We start from the raw sequence: 8,092 nt of genomic DNA on the forward strand, positions 1-8,092 counted from the left end.
CCCAGGTGGGAGTAAAGCCCTGGTGCTCTCTGAATCGCGTTCAGGCTCATCTTCCTTTGATCAGAACAGTAGATCCCATCTTCAGCTGAGAGGAGGTGGCCACACCTTTTAAGTTTCCTCCTGAACAGGCTTTACTGTAACTAAATCTTCCAAATCTTCCAGCTCTGCTTCCCCTTGGATTAACAATTCTCCATTTACATCATGTCTGAATTCTCTTATTTTATTATGAACTGCCAAGAGAGAAGAGGCAGCTTCTTCAAGACTCTGCTTACAGGTGGGTTCATCCGAATGCCCAGTCTCCTCACTCCCAGGCCTGTCTTCCCAGGACACTAGAACATGAACACAACCAGCCAAGATCTTGGCCTGCTGTTGGAGGGTGGTCTTTCATTCATTGTCCTATCGGCCTGATCCTCATTTTCTCTCTCCACAGACTCCTCTTTTCTTTCTGAGCTCTCACCAAAATCACCTCTAAATGTCCATTCTTGGCAAGGGAGGGTTGTACTGGCCTCCACCATTCCAGTGGCTGTAACAAATGGCCAGAGGCCAGTTGGCTCATAAACAACAGCCATTTATCACTTGTGGTTCTAGAGGCTGAGGAGCCCAAGATCAAGACACCAGTAGATTTGGTGTCTGGTGCGGACCCCCTTTCTGGCTCACAGAGGCTTCTGACTGTGTCCTCGTGGGGCAGAATGGGTGAGGGAAGTTTCTGGAGCCTTTTCAAAAAGATGCCAATCACATTCGTGAAGGCTCCACCCTGGTGACCTCATCCCTCCACCCGGCTCCACATCCAAATGCATTGCATTGAGGATTAGTTCCACACAAACATTCAGTCTGTGGCCACCGTGTTGCAACATGCCAGGGCACCTCTCCTGCTCTGAGCTGTCCACAGGGCCAGGGCCGTCTGGGACCCATCTCTGTCCCTCCTCCTTGGAATGCTGTTTGGCACAAAGAGTTACAAGCTCTGGACTCCAAAGATAAAGTCCAAACTCCAAGCACCGGAGTCCACCAGCTCCTGTGCTTTGAGCAAAATATTTAAGTTCTGTATGTCTCGGCTTCCTTAACTTGAACATCCAGAGTAGAGGTGTAGCTTCTGCACACAGTTGTGGGGAGAATTCAGTGTAAATGTTGGAGTGACGGCTTGCCCCACTACGTCCTCAGAAAGGAGGCTTCCTGGTATCAGCCTTAAGAACTTTCCTGCTCATCCAAACAAGGCACCTGCACATTGTGGTCTAGGGATTGGAGTTTTTAGAGAATGCTTCCCACTGAGTGCTCAGAAACAAACACGGGAGGCTCCCTCCACCACGGGGCATCTGCATGTGTGTGGGGAGGGGACCTGACAGCAGAGGCACCCAGCAGCAGGGCAGCAGCTCTTCACCAAACAGTGATAAAGGCGTGAATTAAAGAAGTGAATTAAAGGATATGTTTTTCTTTTTTTTTTTTGCTTTGGAATCAAAGGGACCATGGACAAAGAAATCTGCAGAAATTATCTAAGGCTGCTTTAACCTTAGCATTTATTATTCAGCACCTCACTCATTGCCCTGATTGTAAATATTTAATCACTCAACAACTGTAAGTGGTCGAGTCTTCCAGGAGGGGCTGCGGGAGGGAGGGGGAGGAGCAGAGCTTGGGGGAGCGAGGGAGGGACAGAGCCCCGGCTGTGGGTGGCCAGAGGGGCAGGGTGAAGGGTGGCGCTGAGCTCACCTGTGAACGCAGGCTCCCCAGAACCTGGGGGCCCCTGGTTTTCTCTTTATTCACTGCAGTTCAGAAGCCACCTCAGAGCCCCTGTCAGAGGCTAAAAAGGTTCTCCATAAAAGCAGGATTCCTGGCAGCCAGGGTGCCATCCTCGCCAATGCCTTTGTCTGTCCCCCGTCTCTGTCTCTCAAACACACACACACACACACTCACACTTGGCAAGCCTGAGGCTCTGTCAATGATTCCTGTGTGCATGGCACCCCCACACGCTGGCAGAGGAATTGGGAGCAGGGGTGGTGTCACTTTCCGCCCCTGCAGCGGTGCCCTCTGTGATTGGCTGTGGGGAGGGAACTCCTGAGGTGCAAATGTGTGCTTGTGTTTGCACAGATACTGTAAGTGTCACACTCTCAGGAGCAAAGGGCACTAATAGAGGTGTGTGGATTGAGTGATGTCTCCCCAAAGTCCATTCGTGGGAGTCTGAACCCCCAGTCCCTCAGAATATAATCCTGTGTAGAAGGAGGGTGGCCCCAGGTGTGATCCACTGAGTCACCAGGAGCCTTACTCCTGGAGTAGGAGGGGTCCCGCATCCAGTGTGACTGGGGTCCTTACGAAAAGGGGATATTTGGACACAGAAAGGGCTCAGGGAGCTGGGGTGCAGGCACGAAGGCCAAGACTAGAGGGACAGTCCTGCATGTCCCCGAAGGCCAGAGACGGCAGAAAACCACAGAAGCTGGGGGGCCCGGGCAGGTTGGCCTCTCAGCCTCAGGAGGAGCCGGCCCTGCCCACGCCTCCCCCTCAGACTGCTGAGCTCTAGACGGCGAGACAGTCTGTGTTGTCAAGGCAGGAGCTTTCCCGAGAGTCACCACTACAACCTTGGCCAGGCCACTCGGCTTGTCCCTGACTCCTCCTGCTCACTCCTTCTTTACCTGGAGACTCAGTGAGGCCAACACACAGTGGGGTGCCCGAGTTCTGCAGAGACAGAACTAATACAGGATGTGTGTGTGTGTGTGTGTGTGTGTGTGTGTGTGTGTAGACAGAAAGACAAAGAAAGAATGAGAGAGAGAGAGAGAGAGAGAGAGAGAGAGAGAGAGGTGGAGGGAAGAGAGAGAGAGAAAGAGGGAATGGATTTTCTTAGGAAAAAAAAATTGATTCACATGATTTTGGAGGGAAACAAGCTCCAAGATCTATAGAGTGAGTTGTCAAGTTGGAGAACCGGGGGAGTCCATGGTAGAGTTATCATCTAAAGACTGGCTCCCTGGAGACCCATGAGTAGCCAGTGTTTAATCTGAGCCCAAAGGTGAGGGTGTTTCTGCATGAGGCTGATGTTTGAATCATTAGAAAGAAGAAGCAGGTTCTCCTTCCAGGGTGGCTGGGCCTTACGCAGTCAGGCGAAGACTTGCAGAGGATGCCACGGCGGATTCTGGAAGAAGAAGAGAGGGTCTTTCTGCTGGACTTCCATGGGGCACTCACACTGGACCCAGCAGCATCATTCACAGTAGCCAGAAGGCAGAAGCAGAACAGGTGCCCCAGGATGGATGAATGGATAAAGAGAATGTGGCCTGAGGATCAAGAGCGAGAGTACTCAGTTTGGGAAAGAAAGGGCATCCTGTCTCAAGGACCTGGAGGGACCCTAAGGACATCGTGCTACGTGATGAAGGCCCCTGACAAGGAGGCAGACAGTGTGTGACCACACTGAGATGAGGTCTCTGGGTCTTCAAACTCAAAGATACAGGGAGAGAGGAGGCCTCCAGGGGATGGGGCAGGGGCAGGGAGGGGCGAGGAGCCTGGTGGGGAGTGTCCCTTGGCAAGACGTAAGGAGTGCAGGTGGTGGATGGTGGTGAGGGTGACACAGGGACAGGGAGTGTGCTTAGCTTTACTAAACTACATGCTGAAAAATGGTGACGATGGTGAATTTCATGGCACATGCACGGGACCACAGATTTTCAAAATGCAAACCAGGAGAAAAAAAGCCTCCAGCGTCTCAAGAACTGCTGGTGGCTCTGGTTTCCAGCTGTTTCCAGGTGTTTCCAGCTGTGTCCTGCCCTGGCCTGACGGGACCAGCTCCTGATGCTGGTGCTTGGTGCTGCAGGGTAGCCAGGAAGCCCGTCCTGCGGCACCCACCCACCCCTGCCTTCACCTTGAGGCCACTGGTGCACCACAATCCCAGGTCCTGGAATGCCCAGCTTCTCCAAAAGCCAGGTGTCGGCCAGCAGCCCTGCTGGCATGATGCTGGGGTCGAATGTCCCCCTGGGCATGCCACACTCTTCCTACCTCAGGCTCCCTGGGCAGCCTGGAGGAAATCATTGCAAATCTGAACCTTGGATGTCAGGGATGTGAATTTTCTAGATTTTTTGCCAAGGAAAGATGCTCACAGAGGGCCACACATCTGTTCCAGATAGCAAGAGCATCGTAGAGGCACCAGCTGATGGGAAGAGGGCAGCTGTCCCACACACAAGCCACCCTCCCCGCTCATCATAGCATCATGAGATAGGTAGCCTCCGCCATGCCCAGCAATGTATGAGAGCAATTGTTTTTATTGTTGCGGCACTAATATTATGTTCCTGTTTATTACTGGTGTAATATACTCTATTCTAGTAGATCTTAATGGTTGTTAATAAAATATTAATGCTTTTTATTTATTTTTTTCATATATTTCACTGCAAACACACACTGATTCCTGTCGTGTGTGATGGTTAGTCTGATGGCTGACCTCCCACGGGAGTCACCTTTAGTCTATGATTAAATGTAGGTTTGGGGAGCTACGAGCACAGGCTGGGTAAGGCCCACCACCCGGGCTTGCAGGAGCTCACTGGAGATGCCAAATGGCGTGCGACTTTGGATCGCGAGCAGCACGTTTCACCAGAAGGGAGAGCAGCATGCGTGCTGGGCAGCAGCGTCCCCCTGCGGCACGACACAGGAGCATGGTGCTTCTCTTCCATGTCACAGACTTGCTTAACTGTGCAGTTTGCCTGTTGTGCTTAGCTCTCCTCCTCCTGCCCACCACTTTCCCCTCCCATCCTGTCCCCAGTCAGCCCTTCCCATGGCCTCTGCTCGGCTTGGTGGCACTTCTCCTCTTGGTGCCAGTTATCATGCACAAGACAGCTGTTTCTGCATTTCCAAACTTTTAATATGTAACAAAAGCTGCTTGTCAGATGAGGATCTTGAAAAACACCATCTATTCGTATCCTGTCACCATTGACTTAGGGAATTTGACCAGTCTTTGTGCCACGTGGTCTCAGGTTATCCGTGGACTGATTTGTTGACGTCATGTTGAAATGACACCTGGGTGGTTGGGGAATGGATTCGGAGGGAGCAATAAGGAGGTCCTGCCTTGGCTGGATGAGTGGACACCCTGGCTTTGCAGGAAGCCCACCTCTCCCAGCAGCAGCCCCGCTGCCTCCAGGGCTCTCTGCAGGAGCTCTCTGTCCTCCGTGAGGTGCACTCGCCTGGTTCTGATCTACTCACTGTGATGCCAAGAGTCATTTCTAAGTTGGGGTTCAAACTAGAGAAGGGGTTCCCTGTCTCACTGAGCAGATGTGCATCCTGGGGAACACCATGAAGGAGCCTCCTGCCTGCAGCCACCTGGGCAGGGGGACGGCATCACACACCTGTACTTTTAGGGTCTAATAAGGTCCACGCACCTGGAACAGGTAACTTAGAAAGCAGGACTCCCACTGAAGAATCCTGCTTTTCTCTTCATGTACATCCTGGTGGGGGGAGCCTTTGGAAATTCTGCGGGTTGACATCTTCCTTGTCTATTGTTAAAATGAATCTCTTTTGCAGGAATTCTTTTCTACCAAGAACCATATAAAGCACTCTGCCTATATAAGCATGTTCTGTCTTCACCCCAGTGTGTTGTGAGGTAGGAATGATCATTGTCTGCATTTTACAGTGAAGAAGCTGAAGTAGAGTTGACGAGCATGTTCCTAAGGTCACGGCACAAGTCCAGGTTGGGGCTGGGGTTTGAATACAGCGGTTAGACCCAGTGCACTGGGCTGCCACTCCTAGGCACATAGAGCACCAGAGAAGCAGAGAGCGGGACCCTGCTCAAGGTGTGCATAACAGAGGGTTAGGAGCCTTACCTCAAAGAAGAGGCAATTGAGTGGGACCTTAAAGAAAGGGCGGAGCTGGGAGAAGACATCATGGAGGTGAGAAGAGCTTAATTGCACAGACAGAGGGTGATGCCCCAGCCCCTGGCAGGGACCAGACGGTAGCAATTGACCATGGCTGCAGCAGAAGGAAGGAGTGGTCCTATTTGTGACAATGCTGTCCCAAACATAGGGCTTGAAGGACTTTATCCTCATGTGAAAGAAAGTCGTCTAAAGATGTGAAGAAGAAGGAGCAAGTGGGGGAGGTGGGAGGAAATGGGGGGCAAAGGAAGTCAAACAAAGCCCTGAGGCAGTTGTAGAAAAGGTGAATTGTCTATTGTTATTTTTATACTTAAACAGAGTAGTGTAGGGGCTGGGGTTGTGGCTCAGTGGTTGGGTGCTTGCCTAGAACATGGGAGGCACTGGGTTCGATCCCCAGCACCATATTAAAAAAAAAAAAACTAAACAGAATATCTGTATTTCTCTTCATATTTTATAAGACTCTTAAGATACTATGTTATTTTTCCACTATCAACCCCTGAAGGAGAAATGCATACCTTTAAAAATAAGTAAATAATAGGAGAAAAAGCAGCTGAATGTTACAAAACACGATTCTTTCATGCAAGATGGAAAGGTTCACATCCCCCGCTGGAGTGTGTGAGGAAAATGTGCCAGTCCTATTCCAGTGCACTTAAATTCATTAAAGAAGACACCTTTTCTGAGTCAGGTTTCCATCACTAGAATACACCTACCTGATATATACCAGCCGGGTTCATCCCAGTTGAGACTTCCTGGGGGAAGCCAGTGGGTTCTGAGAACTTCCCTGGGCTACAATGCGGCTTCTCTCACTTATTTACCAACGGGTGTCTCAGTTACCTGTGGTGGGTCCATGTGAGTAATCCAGCCACCCAGCAGGGCTTCCTGGACAAGGTGAGTCGTTTTTCTCTGCCACAACCTGCCACTGTGTATGCTGCCAAGACACAGACCCCAAAGCAATGGGCCAACCAAAACCGAAACCTCCAAAACCATGAGCCAAAACAAATCTGTCACTTTCGGAAGTAGATTTCCTCAGGTATTTAGTGGCAGAAACCTGACTGCCACAAAAGTGTCCTCTTGAGTTAATAGAAGTGGAGCCGCAAATTCAAATGCAGTACCATTTTTCCTGGCCTTTATGTCCACAAGATCCACAGTTATGACCTCCACAATCATGCTTGTATCCTTGCCCACATGGGCACTGGAGGTCCCCTATATGAAATTCATAATGTCATTCCCTATGCCTTCTAGGTGGCATAGAAGAGCAAAATCATCTCCAAAATGAAAATGTTTAATGGAAGCATTACTGAGCAAGATAGCAGCTTACTCCAGGATGTTTTCCAACTTATGAGCTTGATCATGGCTGGACATCTCTTTGACAGTCATACCAGCTCACGAGTTGAGCTATTCTGGAAGAAATACATGCAGCATATATAAAGTGAGTTTGCAAGTCTTGCAAAAGTGCAGGATTTCATAAAGATGACAAGAATGTTGGAGACTTTCTCAGATCGCCTGGGAAGGCCCTAGCCAGTGCTGGGGTGGAAGTTAGTGGACGACCCCTCCTGGCCTTACCCTAACCCACTTTCCCTGCAGCAGTTACCGGCACACATTATGCTAGGTCCGGGTTTGGCTTCTGTGAGAATGCACATTCCGTGGCCACAGAGAGCCTTGGTTTTCTATTCTCTGATGCACTCTTGATACCTAGAAGTGTCCAAAACACAGTAGATATTCATCAAAATCTATTCTCTAATTAAGCGTCTTTTTTTTTTCTTTGTCTAGGATATTAATGAGGACAAGGGCTTGGCCCTTTTATTGTGGGTCTTACTGGTCTTTCACCCCAGACCCAAAAATTGCCTGGGTCACAATGAACATGCAATAGATATCTGTGGAATGAATAAATATTAACACATTTCCAATGAGCAAGGTTGAAATGAAAATAAGATCCAGAGAGAGGCTTGGGGAAACTGATAAGAATCTTGAATATTTTTACAAAAAAAGACCCACTTTCTGAACTTATAAATGTTAAATATCATATTAGACTTATTATAACATGCTACCAATCAATTTTATCCAAAAATTGAAAACCAGATTAAACAGGCTTCACTGGTGGTTCATGGCAAAATTTTACATGAATTTGTAATTATAAGCTATATGTATATCTAAAAATTTATTGAATGCATAAATTCACTTCATAATGATATGTTCATTTTTTAAGATGTATTCCAATTAAACTTATTTTGCACTGCTATTGGTTATTCAACTGTCAACCCTCTTTGCAA

This window comes from Urocitellus parryii, chromosome 6, assembly GCF_045843805.1.
Source record: "Urocitellus parryii isolate mUroPar1 chromosome 6, mUroPar1.hap1, whole genome shotgun sequence".
Lineage (NCBI taxonomy): Eukaryota > Metazoa > Chordata > Mammalia > Rodentia > Sciuridae > Urocitellus > Urocitellus parryii.